A 27987-nucleotide genomic window follows, 5' to 3' on the forward strand; every position below is an offset into this window, starting at 1 on the left:
TGTGCCACCATGAATAGATATATGAGATTTGGTCTGTGTGTCTATAGGGGTAGGGGCTGGGGGTAAGATACATCCACATAAAGGGAGACTTGGTTTCCCAGACTAGAACCTGATTAGTGTTAGCAGAACTGCACAGCATGCTCCAGGACTCCAGGAAATAAAGAGTCCCTAGGGGCTGAGGACATTGAAGATTTCAGAGAGCCTGCAGACCTTGAGCCAGCTCTTAAAAGTCCATGTGAGATCCTAGTAGGTGGAGAGGAAAAGGAAAGACATCCTAGATGAAAAATATCCTTGTAATTCTGATCTTCAAGTATACTAAACAGTTACAGTAAATTAGCATGTTGGATTAAAATTAAAAGCTAAAAATTAAAATGCCAGAAGTATATTCTGGCAACAGTGAGAATCATTCTGGCTGCAGTAGAGACCTTCTGGAGCAAAATAGGAGAACGGAATGGAATAGTACAGACTGCAAAAGGTGTTAAGTCTAGGGAACTCAGATTTTTAGTGATGAAGATCTTTTGAAAGCTTCTGAAGAAAGTAAGAAAATCAGCACAGTAAAAATGTAGGAGAGATGATGGGATGGAGGTGGGGGTGGAGGTGCAGGTAGGTACAGGGAGGCCAGTAGGAAGGTTGGCTGATAGTTTGGGTTTGGTGATGTTTGCCTATCTGAGAATAATGGCAGAAGGAAAGGTGGACAAATGAACAAAATTTAAATTGGAGCCAATGGTAATTTGAATCTTTTTCTTGTATTCCTATTTCTTTTTATCACGTTCACTAGCTCACAATGCTATGAATTTTAAGTGATCATTTTAAGAAAAACAAGAACAAGCAATAAAAATCTTCATTTTCCTTACATAGAGTAAGAGAGTATGGTGATAATTCATTCATTTCCACACCCCTTTCATCAATCTATGACTATCATCTTCAAATAGTACAAAGAAGGTCTTAGAATGTACATCCCAATGTAATGTTATCTATTGAAAATACAAGACTGTTGGCTCAAAATACAGTGATTCAGATTATACCTGTACATTGAATAAGAAATTTTCTTATACTTATTTAAAATCATTGATTATATGGTTTAAAATTTCTAACTCCAAAGGTGTCCTTAAAGAGAAAGTTACAGTGGGATCAAGTTAAAATTAGTCAACAAATAAATAAAAAAAAATCTCTTAGAACATCAGGGTATTTCGCAATGACATTGGGAGAGATAACCTGTTGTTCTCATCATGACTATACACAAATTTCTAATTTAGTCATAGGACAAAATAATATTTGAAAATAGAATTTGGTTGTAGCCAAATTGGAAGAAGACGTTTAGAAACAGTAGTGACTAAGAACCAAATTACCTATTTTTTAATACTTTTGTAATGCCTTTGTTTCTGTATTCATTGCTTTTCTTTGCTCTCACTTCAGTTTCCCTTTAGGTCATCTCCCTTTTTTTCTTGCTTCCATTTCTTGTTAACTTTTCTATACGACATTGTATTTATGATGGCTTATTCTCCAACTAGTTACCTTTCATTATAGATTCATAAACTCAAAATCTAATTGATTTTTTTATCACATCGTAGGTAAATGTCTATCTGACCTCCCAGGTCTTTCCTAAAAAGTGGAAGATATTAGCAGGACTGCAGAAAGAAGCAATATTTTGATTACTTCTTTTTAATATAGATTTGCCATCTGCCTTTTGGTTTTCAGACTTACAGCATTAAAGAGAATTTGTGATCTTTTTTGATGCCATTGTTTTGGCACTTCAAATTCTTCATTTTATTTCTCTTTTAATATAGATATTTGCAAAAAAAAGAAAAAGAAAGAAAGAAAAATAGAGATAATCCATAGAAAAATGTTACAGAGGCCGGGCGCGGTGGCTCAAGCCTGTAATCCCAGCACTTTGGGAGGCCGAGACGGGCGGATCACGAGGTCAGGAGATCGAGACCATCCTGGCTAACCCGGTGAAACCCCGTCTCTGGTAAAAAAATACAAAAAAATAGCCGGGCGAGGTGGCGAGCATCTGTAGTCCCAGCTACTCGGGAGGCTGAGGCAGGAGAATGGCGTAAACCCGGGAGGCGGAGCTTGCAGTGAGCCGAGATCGTGCCACTGCACTCCAGGCTGGGCGACAGAGCGAGACTCCGTCTCAAAAAAAAAAATAAAAAAAAAATGTTACAGAAATCTTCCTAAATTATTCAAATAGCAGAATTCTCTGCCATGATGAAGGGGAGTCAAGCACTTCTATACCTGGGCTACCATATTATTTTTATCACTTGTAGAGTAATGAAAACATAGGTATACTATAGGTATCTCTTTACATGGTTCTATAATTATTAACCTCAACTTACAAAATAAAAAATTAGAAATAAAAGAAGAGATAATGTAGTGTTATCCCCCAAAAGCCATATATCAAATTAATTGCAAACAGAGAAGTAAAGATTAATAATTTTCTAATTCACCTTGGCAAAGCCTCTCAGATTTCCATGGAAGCCTGAGCCACTTCTATTTTTTAAGACACCAGATATGCATATATATCTTTAAATTGTTTTAATCCAAAATGGGATTACTAAAATGTAGTGCATTTTAAATATTTCTACTTAACAAAATAACATCTCAACACACATACAATACAAATGACTATAGGATTAGGCTCATTTGATGATACTTTCAAAAAATCTAGAGTTGAGACCCTCCCAAATATGAAGCCCTAAAGGATTTTCAGCCCAGGCCCCTGGGAGAGGCTCTGATTTTCCATTCTCAGAAACCTCACCAAGTGAAATGCAATGACCCATGAGTTTTGAGGAAATTGCTTAGTTGATCGCATGCCACTCTCTTCTACCCAACCTAAACCACCTTTACAGTTATATAATGGAGCATTTTGGAAATGTTTGAATAGTCAACTACTATGTTGCAAAATTAGCAAACAAGGTTGGTTCAGGTTGACAAATTTATTGACTTTGTCACAGACCTAAATAGAAAATTGCTTTTAGTCTCGGCTGACAAAACAAGAAAATTAAATTTAAAAAATTCTGGTTAGACAACAGCCCATGATGTCTATATTTTGCCTCTGCCTTTCACCTTTGAAAAAGATCCTTCTGGTCCATTTCATTTATTGATCCCACACTGAAATGATACAGGGAAAAGTATCACAAGTTCATTTCAGACTTCTACCTAAGCAGAAATATAATGTAACAAGGTCTATAAGACTTATGAGTGATTACAACTTAAATAATGTACTGAAATTCTAACTGTTAAATTAGAACTTTTAGAGCCTTGCTTTAAAGAATAATTTCTAGTCTTTAAAATGCCTGCTTGAGAAAACAGAACTGCTAAGAGATATATAATTATAATAACAATACTTCCTGAAAACTGACTCACCTTGTTAATGTGAGTTCTTCATACAGAATACATATTATAGCAGTGCTGGGCTGTGCTGACTCTCTTTCTAGTTCATAGCAATTGATAGTTTAAAAAAATTACATTCTTCTTAGATCACAGCATATTAATTTCCATGGCTGTCTTTCACATTCCTGCCTGTCCCTACCAGAACAATTTTGATGCATTTTGATTTTGTAATTTCATTAGTGATTGGACTTTGTAAACCTGTTATCATCTTGCTTAAATTTGGACTTTTGGTAATTTAAGCTGTGACCCAGTATGCTGTGTGGCTAGACTTTAAAAGCAAGGGGGCCCTTCTAAATGGTGATAATGTGAACGTATGCTTCAAAGAATCAGTATCCCTACTAACCAAAAATATGTTCAGGCTGGCCTTTTTACTATCCTATCCAGAATGTTGAAATAAGAAATGCATGTTCACTAGAAAATGTCTTCAAAGGAATATGAGCAGAGAGAGATAAATAATAGTGTCATTGACATTTCCTAATTCACTTTTTAATGAACTCGGGAGGATTTCCGAGTCAGGACTCCTCGGCAGAGAAGAGGGCATGCTTCTGCCTGCAAAGCTTATTTCTACTGCTGGACTCCAAGCAACTTCCAGGGTAGGGCCATGGTGTAGTCAGAGCCCTTCACAGGGACACTTGTTGCCTAATGCACTCATTCTTTGCCACAGGAGTTTGCAGTGCCCAGCATGGGAACATTAACTGAGCGTTTTGTAATTTATGGCTGCTTGAGTTAGGAATTATAATTCCTGGAAGGCTGGGTATAAAATTGGTAGCACCAGGCTTTCTTTGAATATAGGAAAAAGTAAATTCAGAATAGAATGCAATTTCTACTCAGAAAAGTAAACGTTTTGACTTCATTCGGTGGGACAGCAGCAGAGGGCAGACTTTGGGCAGATGGTATATTTAGGTTTGGGATGGAATCAAGTATGTTTAGATGTAATCAAGTATGTTTATAAGTAATCTCTTTTCTTGTTTACCTTGATTAATATTAGACTATGCCTTGTGTATAATAGGTACTATATAAACACTGAATGAATGAAAATCTTTATTACAGGCACTGATTCAATTTGTGCATTCAAAATCTTTCTTTAAAACTTATGTATGAGGTTGCAGCGAGAGACATTCTAATATTCAGTTGAAGGGTTCTGCTATGTATTAAAATGCAGTAGTTTCTTCTTAGCCTCAGAACCAATTGTGAAACAGTAAATATTCATGCTATATGCAAGGACCCATTAGTTGCTTTAGAGAGAGCTGCCTTACTTCAATATTAAGCAGTAATTACAAATGTTGTGTTCAAATAAATTAGGACATAGGGAAATTATAGTTAAAATAAGTTTTAAATGGTGAGATAGAAAAATCTAATAATAATAAGGTCCCTATGTTGTTTTGAAGATTATGTTGTTCTCACTCATAAGTGGGAGTTGAACAATGAGAATACATGGACATAGGGAGGAGAACATCACACACCGGTGCCTGTCGAGGGATAGGGGACTAGGGGAGGGATAATTACATTAGGAGAAATACCTAATGTAGGTGACAGGTTGATGGGTGTGGCAAACCACCATGGCATGTGTATACCTATGTAACAAAACTGCACATTCTCCACATGTACTCCAGAACTTAAAGTATAATATAAATAAAAAATAAATAAATAAATAAAATAAAAATTATGTACACAACATATAAAATAGATGCAAAGAGAAATCATGTATATCAAAATGTTAATCGTGGTTATTTCCAAAATGTGGAAATGTAGATAGTGTTTAGTTTATTTCATCTATATTAGCCGGCTAACCTTTAAAAAATACGGATTACTTTTATTATCAAAAAAGAATAAACAGAATTAGAAACAAAAGTAACAAAACAAAGAGTTCCTATTGTAGGTTTTTCAACAATTGTTAATCAAATTTTGGGCATTAGCCACTAGCTAAATCTCTATTTTGGGGTACTTAACCAGCAAACAATCAACTCCCTTAAAAAGTCTTTGATTCTGAATGGGCATTTATGAGCTATTTAGAATCTAGATAAAATTATACATCTCCAGTTTGTTCTGAAAGAATGGAAAAAAATCGATTGTTTTTTCCCCATCTGCAAGAGATATTCTAAATAGATCTCAAAATATTGTTGAGAAAAATGGGCATATAATATGTAACAGAATGCACAAAATGTCCATGGCATCTGAGGGGTAGGAGAAGTGTGGTACCCAACCCAGCTTGCGAGGGGCAGAGAAGCTTCTGGAGGAAGTGACAGCTGAGCTAAAGCCGAAAGAACAAATAGAAGGTTGGCAGGAGAAATGCGATGGGGAGCAGACTGCAGGCAGAGCAGATAGCACAAGCAAAGGCAAGGAGGCAAGAAGCAGTTCCTGGCAGCTGGGTGTTTCTGAAAGAATGGAAAACACTACTGGAAAGGTCACTGCAGGGATCACAGAGGGCTGTGGATACCATGTCTTTTCTTTGTTATGTTTAATTCATATGAGTTCATAAAAGAAGTCCAGCTCAGCAGCTCCACATAGAGCTCGAGATTTCAGATATTTGAAGAAAATGTGTTTTGTTGAAATTGTGATAATAAAGGTTACTACTAACAGTGAAAACCACCCGGGTAGCATGAGGCAAATCCTTCCTACGTTGCATCCCTAGAGAGTTTATGTGGACCTGGGCTTCTGCTTTGTGTTTGGACCATCAGGATTGTTGTATTAGGCTAAGAACAGAAAAGCTTAGGTTCATGAAGTATTTTGTTTCAAATGATGTAAACTATGTCAAAAAATAGTTAATTGCAAGTTTTACAGGAGTTGAATCTTTAACTATAGAAATCCTGACTCTTCCTTCCTAGATATTTGAAGTTGATTTTTTAAGTTAGACTCTAAAATTCCACATATTTCAATTTGTCTTAATTATTTTAAAATCTACTTAGGTGAAGATCAATACTTGTTAATTATATATGAGCAATTTTCCAGTAATATTAATATCTTAATTTGCAAGCATTTATATTCTTTAATTATTTCTTAAGAGGGTCTTGTATAGTGTCAAAAGTAACAATTGAAAGATTGATTCGTGCTTATTTGGATGGGTAGTCTGATTTTTACATGTGAATAAGACAATCTTACTGACTTAAATAGTTTTGCTTGCATCTTTTCTTTCTCTTTAAATTAAAGGCTGATGGCATTTCATTTGATGTTTACTTAAGACTTTCACCATTAGCTTTTCTGAGGAATCCTGAGAGGAGCTTCACTGTTTTTGTCTTGAAACTTTCTGTTTATCCCTTTTTATCTACATGAGAAGTCTTCTGACACCCGATTGAAAGTCTTCTCTTGTTCTGAACAATGTTCTCCTCTGTTATGCTAACACTCAGTGCTGGACTTTGATTCAGAAGATCTGGGTTCTAATTCTGACTCCATTAATTACTAGCTGTACTATCAACAACTTGGTAAACTCTATGAGCTTTTTCTCATTTATAAAATAGTACATAGTTCCTAGGGTGACAACAGAACTATTGGTGGCAGCAGATAAAATGTACACATTTTTTTTATTTTAGTAAATTAAAACAAGGAATTTTACAAACCTAAAGTAAACTATAAACATGACTGGAGTTCAAACTAGCCAAATTTCTTTCTCCCTGTGGAACTCTTTTTTGCCATTGTTTGGATTAAAAACCTTAGCAATGTCAGTAAGTAGTAACTACACTTAAAAAGAGGTCAGAGAAATATCAAAGTGGTCATCCAAAAGAAATGTTGGACATAAAATTCTGACATGTTGATATGAAATCTCAATTCTGAATGTTTCAATTTCACTAATTCCCCTTGCAAAATTTTCACCAAATGTGAATTGGAATGAGCTGTCTTTAGTATTTTTTTAAATTCCCTTTCCCGTTTTTAATCAATTAGTCAATTAACCAATTATTCCATCAGTGAGTAATCTTTGAATATCTATTATGCACCCAGAATGGTTGACACCAGTGTCTCCATGTCTTTTGGCTTTCCTTCTGCCTCCTCACATTGGCCCCGTTTTATTCTGACAGACCATAAGCCTTAAGATAACCCGGGCGCTTTACAGCTGAGCTGATATTCACAAGAGTTCTGTTGACATATACATATGCATATTAATTTATTAATTATATCTTATATAAACAAAGACATCTGCATACCTATATCTGTGTCTGTATTTATATTTATTACAAAGCGCAGTCCTTTATTTTCTGTTCAGATGAGCTCAGCTTTCATCCTGTGTTCAGATGCTATGTTCCTCTTAGTTCGCTATTGTTTTCTCACTGTAATTCCAAACTCTTTTTCTCAAATATGATCTGCCCAGTGAAATGGAGAACACATTGACTCTGGAGTTCAAACTCAAGGACTCGGATCCAATCGCCACTCTGCCGCCTAGGAGCTGAGAGACTTTAGATAAGTCAAGTTAACCCCTTCCTCCTTTTGTGTTGCTTGTGCCTCTTGCAAGCCTCACTGTTGAGCTTAAGTGCTGCACTGTAAAACGTTTGTTTACATGTCTGCCCTTCTTGACTCTGAAGTCTTCAGACACAGACACTGTGTCTTATTCAGCACAGCACAGAGTTAAATAGTACAGATTCTGGAGCCCCACTGCCTAGACTTAAATCTGACTTCTGTCTTTTATCCTGTCTGACTTTGGGCAAGTTATTTGCCATTTCTGTGCCTCAGTTTCCTCATCTACAAGAAGGAAATAATAATAGTGCCTACCGCACACTGCTGTTATGACGATTAAGTAAGTTAATATTTGTAGGGCATTGAGAAGAGCATCTGGCACACAGTGAACATTTGTGAGTATTTGTTATATATGCATATTTAAAGAATTGTCTCCATCTTCAATACCTAATATGATATCTACTTAATAAGTCTTTTTTGAATAAGTAAAGTCATGCAAATATTCTGGAACTCAGTTTTCTCTTTAATACTGGGTCTAATGGAAACTTAGACAAGGTTACTGTGAGGGTTAAATGAGGTATTGGACATATAGCATTATAAACATACAAGGTATTTCTATTGTTCTTTGTTTACAAAAGTGAAACGACATTAGCAAAATTGATTATAGAATTAAATTAGCTTCAACACTTTTTCCTTTGAAAGTGTATTGTTACTGTGTATTAGACTATTATTTCACTTGTTATACTATTGATTAGCACTGTGGAAAAGGTGAAAAATGTGAGGTTTTGACTCTGACCCCTGGAATCTCAGAAAACAACCTCGTAACAAGGCACAGTTTGCAATATGTGTTTGTTTAATATTAACCAACCTGTGAAGCTGAACAGCCCCATGGTACATATTTACCCCTGAACCTGTCATCAGAGCCAGTGTTTAAACATGCAAGTGTACTAGCAGATTTTAGGGGGTTGGCTGGCTTTGCTTTGGGTTAATCTTTTTTGTGAGACTGATAAAATATGAAGACCAAAGATGTACCATGACACACTTTCCAAATGCCAAAGTAAGTGACCTACATTTCACTTACACTGTACCATTTGATGTTGCTGAGCATTTTAGTACTAATTGCCAAAACAGCTAGCCACACAGTTTTGGTCTAATCACATTCAGTAGAACCAAATATAAGACACTTTTAATCATTATGAATCAGTGTATGGATTAACTGGCAGCACGAATGGATGACTGGCTCTCTTTGAGGCAGTTTCTTGATCAAACAAGACCACATACTTGTCTTGGGATAAGATACATGGGAATCTCCCATCTTTACATCTCTTAAATTCAAGGCAGTCTTGCAAGCATGCATACATGCTACTTCTCATTAATTTGAGGTTAACCTGGCTAAGAGTGCTTAGAATTTGAGTTGTAGACTAAAAGGTTGTGGTGTCAAATACTTTATTGGGTCCAGTTTCACTCATTCTTTGATATTTAGAAATGAGGAGTTTTATTCATTTCAGTGTGCAGAAATAGATCATGTACCATGGCTTTGTGGCACATGAGTTTTCACCTAAAACGCTTAAGAAACAATTTTCTTCCAAAGCTTTGCATTGTCTCATGTAATCACAGTTATTCTATGTTATGGCTGCTAAAATTATTTGGGAATAATTGAATAGAAGATCTATATGAGATAGTATACTGTATTAACCAGATTTTTGGTCAAAATTACTTTTCAAGGATTAAAAATGGCTAAAAGATACACACACACACACACACACACACACACACACACATATATATATAGAGAGAGAGAATATGAATCATATTGAGATGGCCTTCCTTTTATTTCTTGAGTAGATTGGTAAATTAAGACCATTTTCTGCTTGTTATTCAACTCCTCCCTCTCTTCCTCTCTTCCATCCCTCCCTTTCTTCCTTTTTTATTTTTGCACAGAGCAGTAGCTTAGTAAAGAAGGCATGTGTCTTCTTTATTTACTTTTCTTCAATGAGATAATTTACAACCTTAGAACATGGCCTGGGATAGAGTAAGAGCTAAATACATATTAGTTGCTGTTGTTGTTGGCTGTATGTTTTTAAATCAGTGGGCTCCATAAAATAGCCTAGGCACACAATATGTTTATGGGAATCTATTCATAAAATAATCTATAAGCAGTAGATTATTTTGAATTCAACATAATAATCAATATTAAATAACTAAACTCCAATTCAAAAATTTAATTCTGTATTTCTTGGCTGAAAATCAGATGACAAATTTAATTCATAGGCCTCCTGGCAAACATTTCAGGAATGGTTCCCAATTTTTGTTATTAATAATATTAATAGGTACCCAAGAGAGATGGCGTCCTTTAGTGGGTTCCTTAAAATATCCAGCCACTTGGGCATTAGCATTCCTTGTCTTGTGTTAACTTGTTAAGGAGTTAACATTTCACACATAGGAGGCCCTGAAAAAATATATATTCAAAGAGAAAGGCTGACATGGTCTTAATTCTTCCAGCACTGCTGCAACATCTGTTAATTTGCCATAGCAACGTCTGCAACACAAAGCATATATGTGTTTCTAAGATAAGGAGAACTTTTTCTTTTAAAGAAACATACAAAAATCTGTTAGTGATAGGTACCAATGAGATATTCTGCAAAACAGAAATATGTATAGCAGCAATATTTTAATATGAGACCATAGAATACTTCTAAACCTTTTACTTAGAAAATGTCTAAGTTACTTATTACTATTATTTTACAAAAGGAATCTTAAAGGGTGATATTTAGATACATAATATTGACTCTGGCGAAAAAAACACAAAACCATACATGTAAGAATTTGGGGTCATGACTGTCACTTTGGACAAAGCATAATACATAAATATAATGTCTTTATTTTATTTTGCCTGACACTTTCTGTATGTCTGAAGTATAATTTGTGAAAAGTGAACCTCAAAAAACTTTAAAAAACAGACAAACAAAAAACATTCTGTACCTATTTCTAAACTATATGTGTAAAATGTTACTTCAATTTTTATAGATATAAAAATATGGGCAGCTTATTAGGCCTTCTTTTGGCCTCAATCAGCATATTTGGTGGCCTAAACCCTGTAGTGAATTTGAAGCCTACCACGCTTAACTATTTCCCCACTTTCCCTATTTAGAAGGTGTGCACTCATTTATTTTTTTCTCAGTTAATTCTAGTGGAGAATAAAGGAGTAATAAAAATGAATTCACATGGACTATTGAACAGTTTTCTAATTTTTTTTGCAAAACAAAATAGTTATAATGGTAGAAACTCAGAAACATATGCATATATATTAGTCTTACTGAGAGAATTACAAAGGGACACCAAATAGGCTTTTAATTTCAATTCTGATCCAAAAATTTAGAAAGTAACCATATAGAAAGCAACAATCCAGAGGTACTGGGAGATCTTGGCATAGAATAACCTCTTACCCAGTTGAGGGAATCAAATTCCTGAAAAGTCCATGACCGGAAAATTTCAGGTTGAGTAGCTTAATAGCTTAAAGGGAAGATATGGTTTACACAGTTGGGGCCAGGCTTGTGTATATCTGTAAAACATTTTCACACAAATAGAAGTTTAAAAAAAAATAACCAATGATATTTTTACATAGTTTTAAGTGACAATAATAAATAAAATTAAATTTTGAGTTATCACCTTTTGCTCACTAAAAAAGTTTCTAGAGTGGTTCTGTACAAGAGTTCCAACAACTGCAAACTCATACTACTTTGTTGTAGATAAACACATACCAGGGGACATGTTTGGCCTTTTTCTATCAAGACATCCAATGCCTTTTTGATTTTATGGATTAGAGGAATTATCTCCTGCTTGCTAACCCCAGTGTTGATCCAGGAACAGGACTCACTTAGATGCTTGACAAGGAGAAACTTCTGATAACTTTAATTGACCTAATTGACCTACTAGGTCTAGATGAGTAGATATTTCTCAAACTTGTTCCTCTGCCTCTCAAAGCAGAGGTTTTTAACCTGGTGCACGAAAACGATATCACAAGGCACAAATTGCCAACCCTTCTTGCACTTATTGTTGCTGCCTCCCCTCAAACCAAAACCCAGTTCTAAGGCCTTACCTGAAGCCCCAGGAGCCTCTTATGTCTTCTAAGTCTTTAGACAAAAGGATCTCCTCTCACTGTGCTTCCATTTATATTCCCTTTCTATCATTGAGCCCCTGGTCCTTACTCTTTTTCTCTTATTCTCAATCAGACTGACTGGGATTTGCATATATGATGTTAAATTCATGCAACTTCATAAAAGACACATTGAAGCAAATTCATACTATGATTTTTGCATAGCTGATTGCAGTTAAAATTAATTCCTTTTGGTAAAATTACTTAGATATACTAATAAAGTAATAGAAAATTATTATTAACAAAGGTTATATGTTCTTTAAAAATATTTTCTAGTATAGGTGAATAGTGTAAGCATAAAGTGTTAAATTCTCTTATTTTTTCAAGAGTTGAATATAATAGAGAGAAATAATACTAAAGTGAGAAGATGACAGACTTTTGTAAAAGTTTTCTTTTGACTTTCGCCTTGGGAAAATAAGACCTGCATGTTCATCTGTCATTGTAGTAGGGAGATCATGTAAGTGTGACCTTCATAATCCATGCTAGCATTTGTTTCTTTCTTTTTTTTTTTTTTTTTTTTTGAGACGGAGTCTCGCTCTGTCGCCCAGGCTGGAGTGCAGTGGCGCGATCTCGGCTCACTGCAAGCTCCGCCTCCCGGGTTCACGCCATTCTCCTGCCTCAGCCTCCCGAGTAGCTGGGACTACAGGCGCCCACAACCGCGCCCGGCTAATTTTTTGTATTTTTAGTAGAGACGGGGTTTCACCGTGGTCTCGATCTCCTGACCTTGTGATCCGCCCGCCTCGGCCTCCCAAAGCGCTGGGATTACAGGCGTGAGCCACCGCGCCCGGCCGCATTTGTTTCTTATGAGATAATCCAGTGGTTTGTCTCTTGCTGTCTCTCGTCTTCTGGAGTATTCTGTAAACTACTGGTAAGTTACTGGGGCATGTCAATGAGCTCTGCCACACTAGAGTCTTAAGAGAAGCAGCTTAGACCAAACCTATGAACCACTTCTATATGAGTCATATTTTCATTCATTCCAAACCAGTTCCCTGTTTTATTTAAATGTTATTTATATGCTGATTATTTTAGCTAGATCAGATTTGCAGAATGAGAAAAGCAAGTAAATTGTTCCTTAAACATGATTTTTTCATGATCCTTGGCAAAAGTATTATAATCTAGACCCCAAAATGAAATGTCTGATTACTTAGTTTTGGTAATATAGTACAACTCATTTTTACTTCTTTATTATGGGAAAAAATTTAAATTTAAACATAAGTAGATGGAATAATATAAGGAACCCTCAGCTGGCATTATCTAATATCAACTGTGGCCAGTCATTGCATCTAAACCACTGTGCCCCCCTCCCATTATTTTAAGGTAAATCCCAGATACATAATTGCGTAACAAATATTTCTATGTATATCAGTAATCGAAAAATACTTTTAAAATGTAGCCATGTGAGACAATTTTAAAAATCAAAACAACACCTAGTGTTTACTGGTTATATCTTGCAGTCTTACAGAAAGCTGAGCAAGTGCCTCTGGGTGAGTAGATGAGCACACATTTTGAAACCTGGCTGAAAGGACACTCCAAAAAGGCTAAGTTCTTTCAGGAAGAAATGTTAGGTAAATCATGGGTATTAAAGTGAAACTGATCAAAATTAGGCAACATATAGCCTGGAGGATCCTCAGGGCAACAGAAAAAGAAATGACAAGTTGCAATTTAAAAAAAAGGGGAATCAATTTTATGTGGGTTAGACTGAAGAAGGCAGAATTTTGGAGTTTGAGAATGACATTTTAAAAGTCATGTAAATCAACACAATTCAGAATATGGGTAATTCTGTAGGACAAATAACTAGATTTCATCATCAAATAAATTGCAAGATGTGGAAAAAAAGACTTGAGAGGTTATTGACTCTAAGGACTGAAAGAGACTTAAAAGACTCAACAACCAATGAGAGTGGGAACCCTGTTTGGATTCTGATTCAAACTAAGTGGAGGGAGGGAGAGAGAGAGAGAGAGAGAGAGAAAGAATATGAGAAATAAATGAACACTGCATGAATACTGATAATATTAAGAAAATGTTGGTTTGATGAATATGGTAATTACCCAGATTTGATCATTACACATTATATATATGTATCAATATATCACTCTGTACCAATTATTAAATACCAATTAAAAATTAAAATAAGAAAATAAATGTTGGTTATATTTAAGATGTGATGATATTTTAGTTATTCTTAAAGACTTATCTTCTTGAGATACATAGTGATCATTCATGGATCAGATTATATGATGACTTAGATCGGCTTGGAAATAATTTAGTAGTGATTGTGGTGGGGCAGCAGAGCACAAAAGATATGAGTATAGATAAACTACAACAGACAAGTATTGATTATTGTTGAAACCAAGTGAAGCTGGAGATTCATTACACTATTCTCTGTACTTGGGAATGTTGAAAACTTTCCCAATTGAAAAGATTCGTGTAAATTTCCTAGTTTGGAAATACCAAACATAGTTTTCTTGGTAGTTCCCCCAGAAGTTGAAGAAAGAAGACACTATAAATTCCTTCAGTCAACTAGAAGTATTAATTAACTAGCACTTTTGAGTTATGCCATTATAGATGAAGTTTATAGTGATGACTCTGAAACATTGAAAAGTTAAATTATGTGCAATAAAATTTTGATTTTAAAGTGGGCCTCATGTGTTGTTTTAACAGCTTTATTGAGGTATGACTGACAAATCATACATACTTAATGTATACAATGATAAGTTTGGACATGTCTATACACCTGTGAAACTGTCACCATGATCAATGTAATAGACATATCCATCACTTCCAAAAGTTTCTTTGTGTCCTTTTGTTTACTTTTGTTTGTGGTAAGAACACTTAACATGAAATCTACTCTACTAACAACACTTTAGTGCCTAATGATAGGCATTATGCTATACAGCCAATCTCTAGAACTAACCCATCTTGCATAACTGAAACTTTATGCCAATTTAACTGCAACTCTGCATTCCCCACTTCTTCCAGCCCCTGGTAACCACCAGTCTATTTTCTGCTTCTGAGTTGGACTACTCTAGCTGCTTCATATTAAGTGGAGTCGTGCAGGATTCGTCCTTCTGTGACTGGCTTATTTCACTTAGCACATTGTTCTCTAGGTTCATCCATGTTGTCACAAATAGCAGGATTTCCTTCTTTATCAAGGCTGAGTAATATTTCATTTTATGGATACACCACATTTTCTTTATCTATTCATCTGTCAGTGGACATTTGGGTTGTTTCAATAACTCGGCTATTGTGAATAGCGCAGCAATGAACATGGGAGTGCAAGTATCGCTCTGAGATTTTGATTTCAATTATTTTGGATATATACCCAGAAAGTGGGATTGTTGGATCATATTGTTGGTTCTATTTTTAATTTTTTTAGGAAACTCCATACTGTTTTCCATATTGCCTGTACTAATTTATATCCACACCAACAGTGTACAAGAGTTCCCTTTTCTCCACATGCTTGCTAACATTTGCTATCTTTTGTGTTTTTGATGATAGCCATACTAATGTGTGTGTGGTGATATTTCATTGTGATTTTAATTTGCATTTCTTTATGACTACTGATGTTTAGCATCTTTTCATATACGTGTTGGTCATTTGTATGTCTTTTTGAATAAATGTCTATTCAAGTCCTTTGATCCTTTTTTAAAATCATGTTATTTGTTATGCAGGTCTGTTCCTTATATATTTTGGATATTCAATTCGTCAGACACATGGTTTGCAAATACTTTCTCCCATTCCATAGGTTGCCTTTTCATCCTATTGATTATTTCCTTTGCTGTGCAGAAGCCTTTTAGTTTGATGTAGTATTGTGTGTCTATTTTTGCTTTGTTGCCTGTGCTTTTGGTGTCATATCCAGTAAATCACTACTAAGACCAATGTTAAAAAGTTTTTCCCTATATTTTCTTCTAGGAGTTTTATGGTTTCCAGTCTTACATTCAAGTTTTTAATCCACTTTTAGTTTTTTGTTGTTTGTTTAAGATGTAAGATAAAGATGAAGAGGCCTTCTTTTCCCTATTGTGTGCTCTTGGGACCCTTGTTGAAGATCAGTTGACCATATATGTGTGGGCTTAATTCCAGGCTCTCTATGCCATTCTATTGATCTATCACTCTCTTTATACCAATACCATACTGCTTTTGTTGTTTTGTTTGTTTTTTGGTACCATATTGTTTCAGTTACTATAGCTTTGTAATGTATTTTGAAGTCAGGAAGTATGATGGCTCCAGCTTTGTTCTTTCATAAAATCACTTTGGCTATTTTGAGTCTTTCATGGTTCCATATAAATTTTACAATTATTTTTCCTATTTCTGTAAAAAAATGCCATTGGGATTTTGATGAGGACAGCATTGAATTTGTTGCTCACCATGGATAGTATGGGCATTTTAACAATGTTAAGTCTTCCATTCCATTAACCCAAGATGTGTTTCCATTTATTTGCTGCTTTAATTTCTTTCATTGACCTTTTATAGTTTTCAGTATACAGGACTTTTACCTCTTTAATTACATTCATTCCTAAGTATTTTATTATTTTTGATGTTACTATAAATGTGATTGTTTTGTTAATTTCCTTTCAGAATAGTTCATTGTCAACATATAGAAATCTAACTGATTTTGTATGTTGATTTTGTATCCTGAAACTTTACTGAATTTGCTTACTAGATTCAAGAGTTTATTGTGGAGTCTTTAGGATTCTTCTACGTGTAAGATCATGAAATGTATGCATACGAAATGTGCATGTATGCACCACACCCCTTAATTAGTTTTTTTGACATCTTTGGGAGGGTGTTATTTTGACACACATGTACACATAGGGTTCCAATCACTTAACAAAGGGTAATTATTTAAGATACAGTCACAGGAATAGAATAAAGCTAGAATCTCTTACCAAAAATAAAATCTGCCAAACATACATATTTTTATGAGACCTAAGAAGGGAAAACTCCTATTTGTGTCTATCTCAGCGAGTGGGCAACTGGAGATTCTCTCTTCCTAGTTGATAGGCGTAAAGCCTACCCCTTCTTATGACAGCAATTAGGGTTGAGAGACAACTTACTCAAAGACCAAAGCTAATAAGGTCCTGGCATGATGACTGAACCAAAACTCACAACCCACTGTCTAACTTCTGAGCCCAGCTCCTAAGACAATCCATTACCATTGGGTACCTACTTTATGTTGAACATGATTCATAAGATAGGATCCTTGTCTCCAAGACCTGTGGAACCGAACTGGAGAGCTGGGGCAAATAGAGTAGATTTTGTGTAGGAAGAACGGTGTGACTTCAGAGACAGAAGACTGGATTCCAGGCAGGGGACATGGGATCAGAAGTTTGACCTTGGTAACACCAAACAAGAGTCTACTTCAGCTCAAATAGAATGTTTGTGTAGAGTTTGGTTGAGGTTGATCTTAACTACCAGGTTAAGAAGTTTGAACTTTAAGGAATTTTGGTATAAAGAATAATGGAAAGCGTTATATTTGGTTTAATTATTCAATGTGGATACCATGATAATATTATGAAATCATTTTAAAGTAATTATGCAACATATGCAGTTTAACATATAGTTTAAAAGTAATTATACAATGCACATAAGGCATTTCTAGTTTACTTTTCTTTCAAAAACTGTATTACTTCTCTTCAAAGAAAAAGCTTTAAAAAAAATTAGAAAACAGCCCTCCCATCCCCCTGTAAAAAACAATGCCTGCAATGTTGAGAATTATAGTAAACATATTTACATGTCTTATCACACCTTCCTAATGACTGTCATCATTAGTCAAATAAGGAAGCAGTTTAAGAGTGGTATACAAAATTCAGTAGGTCTTTTGTTTGGTCTTGTGACTTACAGAGAAGTGTTCATTCCCTCAAGATTATAGGATTAAATTATCTGCCCTGCCCAGACACAGAGGAGATATGACCCAGAAGAACAGCCTGCAAAGTGATGTGAGGTATTTAATGTTTACTTAAAATAAAACACATTATGAAGACAACACAAATGATTCTATTCCATTTCAAAAGACTCAGAAAAGCAGATCGGCCTATAAAAAGAGTTATAAATTATTTTAGCTATGATGTTTCTTCATGTTGAGACTTTGGAACCACCATTGCCAGCTACACTCCATCCTTTCCCAAGATTTAGGACAAGGAATATGTTTCTGGTAACAGAAATCATTAAAATGGAGTCTCAGGGCAGCGCATTCAGTTAAACTCAAATCTAGTCAGGGCTCCAGACTGAGTGTTTCATTCTGTGAACTGACAATATGTCTCTGAAATTCCAGAATGTGAAATTCTGAAACCTCAAAGGGATGTTTACAAATACTTTCAGATAGTAGTGGATATTTTGTTCTCTCTTGTCTTTGGAGGTGGGTGGAGTTCTCCAATGGGTTCTGGCTGAAGGGAGGGGTTTAGCCTAAGTCTTCCAGGTACTATTCAGCAGTGATGCATTTCCCTTGGCTAGTTACAGCCTCCAGTTTCCAGGTTTCTCATGCTTGTGAGCATGCAGACAAAGAATAACATTTCATTTTAAAACCTGACTTGAAGGGACCTCTGGGAGGCCTCCTCCCAGCAGCAGATGAGGTGGAGGTCAGAGTAGTGTAACACTGACAGTCTCTGAACCTGAACATCTGCCTTTGATAGTTGCCCTTGGGCTAAAGGTGCTGTTTTGGGCTCTAGGTGACCCCTGTCAAACCCAAGAGCTACTCACTGTCATTTCCAGCCATGCCTCTTTCTCTCAGTTGGCAGTATGTGTCTGAGCATAGATTGGCAGGGAACTTCCAATTGCAGAGGCATTGTTTTGATTCATTTCAAGAACTCTGAAATGTCTTAACTAAGGTAAAGTCACAGATTACTGTACGGCTGTAGAAATTTTAAAAGGTACTAGATTTTATACCTTATTGTCTAACTACGTACTTTTTTTCTGTCCTGTTCCTTTTCTCCTTTCCAATCCTCCAGTGTTTTAAATGAAGATGGAGTGTATACATCCTTTTGCCCTAACACACACAAATGTCATTTTGAAAATAAAAATATTCACATTTGTCCTCATACTTTTCTCCTCTCCAAGTGCCCTCCAGTACCTCCTCAATCCCACTGAATTTCCAAGTTTCACGCATTTAAAAAGCAAAGGAAAAAGTGCAGCACTAGATAGAGTCAAACAACTGGAATACTACTCAGCATGAAAAACGACCAAACTATCCATCTACTAAATAACTTGCATGGATCTCAAGAACATCAAGCTGAGTGAAAAAAGAAAAGACTCAGTCTCAAAAAGATCACAGGCAGTATGATTCCATTTCCATAACAGTTTCAGAACGATGAAAATATAGAGATGGAAAACAAGTGGTTGCCAGGGGTAGCGAGGAGGAGGTGGAGATAATGTTAAAGAGGTGGAACAAGGGACATCTCGTGGAAGATACTGGTGGGAGTTCTGCATCTTGACTGGCCTATAGTGGGTCAGATTGCACAAATCCACATATGTGGCAAAATGACATCGAAACTATACACACATTATTCCAGTGTCAGCTTCCTGGGTTTAATATTGTACTAAAGTGTGTCAGATGTAACCACTGGAGGAAACCAGGTGAAAGGTTTAGGTGGTCTCTCTGTGCAACTGGATGCAAATCTATAATTACTTTAATATACAAAGTTTAAATATATATATTATATATATTTACATATATTCTTTATAGATGCCTCTGTACAGAAAGAATAATGAAATATAGCATAGTGGCACATGCCAAAAATGTGTCAGATACTTTTTTTAAAGCATACTGTTACTAAAGAATTAGTAAAGTTTTGCTTCAAAAGATAAGAAGGAATAAAACAGTAATGACTGTATTCTCAGGACTGCAATAAAATAACTCTGTTTCCCAGTGTTCTCAACCTTTGGATTGCTTTTCAGGCATTCACAAAGCAAGGTTGGAAACACGAACGCTTTTAGTTAGATCACTTTAACAATAGAGGTCAGTTTGGTCATACGGTTTTAAAGAATATTCTGCATCCATGAAACACATTCCTCCCATTTGGAAAAATTTCAGAAACAAGACTATAGCCTAAATAGCACCATTTGGCATGCACGAAACGCTTCTTACAAGCAAGGACTGCCACAGCCTCTCTTCTTAATGAATCCCTCCCACCTGCTTGGTTTTTCAGTGCTTTGCAGTATGTCTTTTTCTCTTTCTCCCTCCACCTTCGTCTCACCCGCTCTCCTGGTCCCTCTAACCAAGTTGCCACGCAAAAGCAGCAAGCAAACCTGTGTGAGTGAGGTGTCCCGAGGCGGCAGCCTCCCGCGGTCCTCCGTGCACGCCACCACCCGGCTCATGCTCCAGGCGCTGCGCACACCCCAGTGGCCTCCCAGGACGTGTGGTCACTGGAGAGCTCCCAGCCACGCCTCTAGATGCTGCTGGGCGGCCTGCAGGAGTACCAACACTGCAGACAGAACAGCGACCCATCCCTCTGTAAGCCAAAGTTGCCTGTTGATAAATTGCATCTTTTTTCTTTTTCTTCTTCTTTTTTTTTTTTTTTGAGACGGAGTCTCGCTGTGTCTCCCTGGCTGGAGTGCAGTGGCGTGATCTTGGCTCACTGCAAGCTCCGCCTCCCGGGTTCACGCCATTCTCCCGCCTCAGCCTCCCAAGTAGCTGAGACTACAGGCGCCCGCCACCACGCCCGGCTAGTTTTTTTCTTCTTTTTCTTCTTTAACATTTTTATAGTACCGCGAGTGTACCCAGTGTTATTAAATTGTGCCAAAACAAAAAGCAAAGTCCCTGCCCTTAGGAGTGTGCAGTGTAAAATGAACAAATGACACAAGGCAAAATGTCAGGACGAACATAGGGTGGGTAGAAAGAGTTATAAATGAAAGGGAAGGTAGAATCAATACGACTTTCACTGGACCAAAAAATGGAAAGGCTGTTAGGGCCCCAAATCCTCATAGCAGATTATAGAAATGAAGAATTGCAATAATATCTATAGTAGCAATCCTACTTTATTGAGCCTTTATGTGCCATGCAGTATCATCATCACAATAATTCTATACCATAGCTGCTATTTTTAGAAGTGTCAGATATGATTCTAAATGTTTTACAAATATTCACTCATGTGATCCTCCTAAAATCCCTGTGATGTAGGAACTATTGTTTTCCCCATTTCAGAGATGAGTGAAGCAGTAAGGTGGACTGACTTGCTCAAGGTAACTCAGGTGAAAAGGGGGAGAGCCAAAATTGGAAGCCAGGAAGTTGGATGATAGAATCAAGATCTGAGCCCAGGAAGCCCAATTTTATAATGGTATTAGGATTCGTATCCACATTGCCTTGCCTACCAAGCTTATACTCTTAATCATGTGCAACCATGCAAATTAAATAAACAATTTAAAATTATTTATATTGACTATAAACAATACACAAAATCATTTTGCAAAGGCCTTTAATAGGTCCATGAAAAAAGTGTTTATTTGAAGAATATTTTCTGTCAAAAAACAGAGAAAGAAACAGGTTTTCCTTCCTTCCTTCATTCATTCAAAAACATGTACCAGTGTCTGTTTATACCAGGCATTGTGTGAGGCACCAGGGTGACAGTAGTGAACAAAAGAGACAAACTTAAGGGGAAACCAGGGAACTGAGATGGTAGTCATTTTAATGATGAATCCACATTAGGTTTATTGGGAGCAATAGGCAGAAATAGCCAACAAGAAATAATCATATACAGGAAACGACATTCTCTAGGCTGGACTGTCTGGCATGAGTATTATTTAGTCCTTTTTTCCGTCTCCTCTCCTTTTTCCTTTATTTTAGTTATGATAGAGGAAATCGTGCTATCACAAAACATTTCATATGGACATTTGTTAACATTTCAAATAATGCTTTGGGTGGTAGAAGTAATTGAATTCCCTTCCTAATAACATTATGACCAACAGTATTTTACAAGCATGGATATGGTAAAGAGGTATGCAGACCTCTGAGCTTGGAATAAAAATCTGGAATAATAGATCCTTACAAAACAAAAGTTGTCAAAGTCTATTATGAAAATCCAGGATCTTGACTGGCATAAACACCTACTAAAAAGATAAAAGGATAGCATTTGTTACTGTCATTCAATTCCCTACCTCACCTTTTTTAAATACGTTTTTACTTTCTGACTCAGATATAATATACAAAATGAAAAATATAGCCATTAAAAACTAAAATCAGAAGATAAATCCCCTCCACCTCTCCCCTCATAAAAGCATAGAAGAACATTTGTTTGGATTTTGTTGTATGTTTTTGTAAATTTTATCTATGCTAAAATAGAATACGCCCTTAAGAACCAGAAAAATAATTTGGTTTCCCCTCAAATGGAAAGATAAGACTCTGTTGTTTTATCTTTCCATTTGAGCACTAGTTCTAAATCCTAACATTAAAAGCAATCAAAAAAAGCTATATGCTTTCTATTATAGGACCACAATAAAATAATAAAATGTATTGCTAATTCTTGCATTCAATTACTTTGTTCTGTTAGCACAAGTAACTTTCAAAATTCAAGGAAGGGGCAGAGCTAAGGGACACTTGCAGAGAGAATATGCAAGGACCTCCATGACCACACCTCCCTCCCCAGTCTCCTCCCAAGCATTCTCTACTGACTAAGAGTACTGAACTCTCAAATTCCCGAACTGACTCCCCTCCTTATCCTTTCTCAGTCTGGTCTCTCCACTGAGAGTCCTTTCCTCACATTCTCCAATTCTTTGCCTGGCTAACTTTTATTTCTACTTCAAAACCTTGCTCAGGTACCACCTGGTCTTGAAATGTTCTCTGACCCTTTTCCTAAGTCAGGTTCTCTGGTAGAGTATTCAAATCTGATTTTTTGTTGTTGTTGTTGTTATTTGTTTGTTTGCTTAAGACGGAGTCTCGCTCTGTTGCCCAAGCTGGAATGCAATGGCATGATCTCAGCTCACTGCAACCTCTGCCTCCTGGGTTCAAGCAATTCTCCTGCCTCAGCCTGTCGAGTAGCTGAGACTACAGGTGCATGTCACCACACCCGGCTAATTTTTGTGATTTTAGTAGAGGTGGGGTTTTACCATATTGGTCAGGCTGGTCTGGAACTCCTGACCTCAGGTGATCCATCTGCCTCAGCCTCCCAAAGTGCTGGGATTACAGGCATGAACCATGGTGCCAAGACTTTTTCCCGGTTTTTAATCATGCTGTATTGCAAATGTTTCTTTGTCTATTCTTTCCTCCAGTAGACTCATTCATTGTTCCACAAATATTTCTTGAGCACCTGGTGTTTGCCCAGCACTGTGCTAGGTGCTAGGGAGATAGGAATAAAAGAAACTCCCTAATGTAGTTTCTTGAAGATAGTAACACTTGATAATTATTTGTGGAATGAATGAGTGAAATTAGGTCATTACATACATAGTGGAAGGAAGAACTAAGACATGGAAGTGATTCTGTTTTTCCATTTCTCCCATCTCTCACACCGCATTGTGTTATGTAACACATTTCTAACACCCTTGTTTCCTTAAGTTTTTGTTCTCCTCCCTCTGGTTGTCTTTATTTTACTACTGTCTTTATTGCAACAAGCAGGAGCTTTTGCCTAGGATGAATTTGATTCTAATACCAGCATTGTTACTTACTAGCCATATGACTCTTGGCTCTTTCCTTAACCTCTTCAATTTCCTGTCTGTGAAACAGAGATAACAAATACCTATAGAATAGAATATCGTGTGAAGATTAAATGAGATTCATATTAAAGAGCTTAGTATGAAGCCTGGCTCTTAAAGCACCTTTCCTTTCATTTGTCCCTCCCCTACTTCTACCCCTTATCCTTCCCACAGGACATCATCAGGGCACTAGTGGCTTGCAAGATGATTTCAAGTGATACATGGAAGCACATTTTTTAAAACTGTGTAATTATTTTGATACATTATTGTTTTGATATATATAAAATATGCAACTAAGCCTTTGATTTTTATAGAAATCTTTGCTTTGGATATGTAAAAAATAAAGAAAGGAGGATTAAGGTTCTAAAAATAGCATAAGGCAAAAAGAAAAAAAACCTGATACATAGATGCCTGAAAACACTGCAGAAATGAGCAAAGACAATGCCATATAAGAAGAAAAACATTAATCACAAAGTCCACAAGCTGTTATGTGCATTGTGATTGTCCTCACCACATGTTTGTGCTGACAAACTGACATGGAACACAGGTACACTATTCCTTTCTCAAATGTCACTTATGTAGAAAAAATCCAGTCCTGAGACTGCAAAGACTCCAGAGACTTCAGCTGCATGATCATGTCCTTAGCTTGCTTGGAATAGGATTAGTCAGTAATAGAATAAGAAGCCAGCCCCAGGTCCCTAGAAGTCATCTGTCTAGCTCCCCTCCATGATAAAGAACAAAGTGAAAGACAATTTCTCGTTTATGTTTATGAATAATTAATGCCCAAGTAGAACTTCCAAAATATTTTGTGTTCTTCACACTGTGTATCTTCATTTTCTGACCTATAAATTGGGTAAAATAATAGAATCTATCTCATAAGATTGTTATGAAAGTCAAATGTTAACATAAAGGAAGCACTTAGAAACATATGATGTAAAAGTTCCTACATATGTGTGAGCCAGAATTACCATTAATCTAGTTGAGACCAGCCTCCAGTTTGCCTCCTGTCCTAGCAGCCTCCAAAGAAAGTTATTCATCTCTTTACACCACCAATCTTCCAGCCTTTTGTTGCTTTGTGATAAAATCAGCCTGATAAAAAGCTTCCTGTCTTTGGACACTGGTATTCAGAAATATGGAAAGATCAGATATTCTTTTCAGTGTCTCTATTTTTACAGACTCCTACCCAAAACTTAGATTTTCTATATATTTATTTGTTAGAATTTGAGAGATTATCTCTCTCTCTCTCTCTGTCTGTCTGTCTCTGTCAGACGCGCGCGCGCACACACACACACACACACACACACTCTTCTTGTGTTGCACAGGAGAGAGTTCACCAATTTCAGCGACTTTTTAGGAGACTTGTTTGTAGTGGGAACAACAACAACATAAAACATGGGTTGATTTCCCCCACCTCCTGCTTGGCCCTGGAAATTGAGATCTATATGTAGGATGCTCTCTGTACAACGTAACACATTAGTTTAGCCCTAATGATTATGTCACAGCTGCCCAGAAGCAAAAAAGGATGGCTATAGGATAGCTAGAAATTGGGAACAGGCCATCCACTGCTGAAGCCCTGGACTCTTCCCGCTTCCTTTAAGGTGAGAAGCTGCCTGCCCACCCGCCCCCGCCCCCACAACAAAGTGGATAACCAAACAGTAGGTCCTTTAGCCTTGGAGGATGGGGCTCCGGGCTAGGTAGAGTCTGCGGGAAGTGCCTGCCCAGATGGGCTTATTGCTCTAGGGCCACTCCTACTCCCTTCACACTGTGCATTTAAGATCTCGGCATTTACTATCTCCCTGAGACAGGTAGATATGCAGCTTTTTCTCTAAGAAATAGACAAGTGCCAACCTATCCTTCTCCAGTGTAATCTGGCCCAAGCATCTAAAGGCTCAACTAAGGACCGCGGCCCGGGAATCTCCCGGCCCTAGCCGGGAGATTCACAAGTGCCCAAATTCACAAGTTTCAGAAGCGCCCGCATCACTGCCTCCTGCACTCCTCTGCAAATGCCCTGGCACACCCGCGACCACGTACCCCTGAGTTTCCTAGCTTAGTTCGCCCCTTTTCCTCCAAGTCAGCAGCCCAGTGAGCATTCCAGGGTCAGTCCTGGTGCTCACAGTAAGGGCAATCTCCCACCTCTCCCTGCTGGATCACAAAGAGGAGCTAGGACATTTGCCGTTTTCCCCCACAACCCGCACCCTGCGCTGGCCCAGAGCGCAGCGCCCACCTGTGCCACGGCTAGATGAAGAGTCCCTCACCGCGCGCTGCCTGGGCGCACGGCTGGTGTGCCGCGCTCACCACCTCTACTGGACTCAAGGGTGCTCCCGGCTCACGCTTCTCCGGGCTTCCTGCGTCCGGGTTCCCTCTCCCCCTACTCGCTTTCTTCCTTCATTCGCTCTTCTCTCAATTTTTCCTCCTGTCCTTACCCCATCAACTCTAACATTTAATCAATTCCCGGGCTCCTCCTCCCTGGGCTTCTCTTAGCTCGGTTCCAGCGACCCCGCTATCCGTCCCGGCTCGCATTTCTGCACCGCACTGCCCTTCACTCCAGCACGCAGCAGGCCCGGCGCTCCGACCGCGCGGGAAGCCCCCTTCGGAACCGCTGGCGCAGTTTTCAGACTCGCCCGCAGCCCAGAGACCAGGTGCCCACATCCAGCTCTGCTCTCGCCTTCTCCCTTGAAAGAGACTCCTTGGGGGCTCCCCAGGCCAGAGTTCCCCGCCCGGGGAATCATGCTGGTCTCTGGGGTGACCCAGCTGTCAGAGAGGACAGGTCTATTTTAAGCCTTCCACCCAGTGTCCCAGTCCTGAGGACGCGGGCGCGGGCCCAGGGACTTGGGTAACACCTTGCCAGCACGATCCCAAGCGGTGGTGGAGCCAGCTCCCCCGGCGGGAGTCCGGCCTTTCAGCCAGGCAGGCGGCGCGGCCACGGAACACAGTCTCAATACAACCAACTCGAAATGCAAGAGCCCAGGGAATCCCAGGGCGGTGGGCGGAGGTGCCCCATGCCCCAGCCCCCTGGGAATAGGCTACCTTGGCACAACCGCTTTTCCTTGAAAAGAAGTCACACATGAGCCCGCCCAATCAATCTCTTCCCTCCGTGTGCCCTAGTTTACGTTATTTCTAGTCAACCGAGTCATTAGCCTGCAATAACCCACCCAAAGCGTGACTCTTTGGAAAATAATAAGAATTAGGAACTATGAGCACGTCATGAAGAGGCCGACATCAGCCCCAGACGATTGAGAGACCGGGCTACACACGTGTGAGTGTCCCCCGTGCATACACACAAGCACCCATCCCATAGACTGAGATCCAGCTGCAAATTTGGACATTGACGCGTCTCTAAGTCTAACAGGAAATACCAAAAAAAAAAAAAAAAAAAATTTCACTCACCCGCCTCTTTTACTACCCTTTCCAGACCGGGATTCAGGGGAAGTGTCAGAAAGGGATGGATGGAGAGACCCTTCTTTCTTTTCTTTTCGCCTTTCTAAAAAAGAGTGGCAATTTCCATCACGTGATAGGAGCAGCATCCCCAGTGTCGCGTTTCCTGCGGACCCTCCCTTCCAGGCCAGCCACCAATCGTCAGGCGGCAACCTGAGAAGTAGTCCAAAGCATCCTCCCAGGTGGGGCCGAGATGTCCAGCTGTCCTTCAGGGGTGAAGCCTGCCCAGACCCTGCTCCCTCTTTCCTGGGTCCGGGATAACCGAGAAGATCCTGGTGTGGGTTTATTTTTCGACGGTTAGATTTCTTCCATGCGTCAAGGTTGCATTTATGGGATCTGTCCTATAAGCTAAAGTACATGTGGATCTTTATTTTAAAGTCTGTAAAACAGTGTCCACGGTAGGTAACTCACTAAATTTCCTCCTGGTATGGAGGTGACAAACGTGAACTTTACATAAAGAAAAAGAAACATTTGGGGAAACAGTACAAATGAAAAACCTGTAAGTCACAGTAAACATCACTTTATGCATTAAAGAAATGGGATAACTTGCTGGTGCTTAAGAGTGGGTCTTTGGTGATAATTTTTTTTTCCTAGAAATCCAGTTTAAGCATAATCCTCAGTATACATGAAGAAGGAATTAAGCTATAATAATAAATAGCACTCAAACTTCAATTCTGTTTATTAAAGTTACAACCTACCATTGTACGGAAAATTGTTTACGTTAAAACTATTTTCTAGTATTAAACCTTCTTTGTTTCAAAGAAGTCCCATGTAACAAATACGTTCACAATCCCCCATTTATTTAGTAGTGACTTGTTATTCTTTAGGGAAGGAAATTTATCCTATGGAGACCTTGACCCCACAGTGTAACTAACTCACCAGGCAACACAATTTACCTTCTGAATTCTCACACATCCAATTTGACTTTATTTAGAAGGGCAAGTCTCACTGCCTGTCCATATCGTGAACACTTAGAACCTTCTCGTTTTATAGTTCCCAGTAAC

At 38.0% G+C, this 27987-nt stretch overlaps 1 protein-coding gene across 2 annotated transcripts in view; it reads right to left on the reverse strand.

Annotated features, from left to right (window-relative positions):
• Positions 1-27044, reverse strand: part of SLC38A4 (solute carrier family 38 member 4) — a 68592-nt gene extending 41548 nt beyond the window's left edge. For both annotated transcript variants that reach the window (XM_005570642.4, XM_074005907.1), the window contains exon 1: positions 26936-27044. The gene's annotated coding sequence lies outside the window, so the exon portion shown is untranslated. The remainder of the gene's footprint in view (positions 1-26935) is intronic.
• Positions 27045-27987: the final 943 nt, after the last annotated feature.

The sequence above is a fragment of the Macaca fascicularis genome, chromosome 11, assembly GCF_037993035.2.
Source record: "Macaca fascicularis isolate 582-1 chromosome 11, T2T-MFA8v1.1".
NCBI lineage: Eukaryota > Metazoa > Chordata > Mammalia > Primates > Cercopithecidae > Macaca > Macaca fascicularis.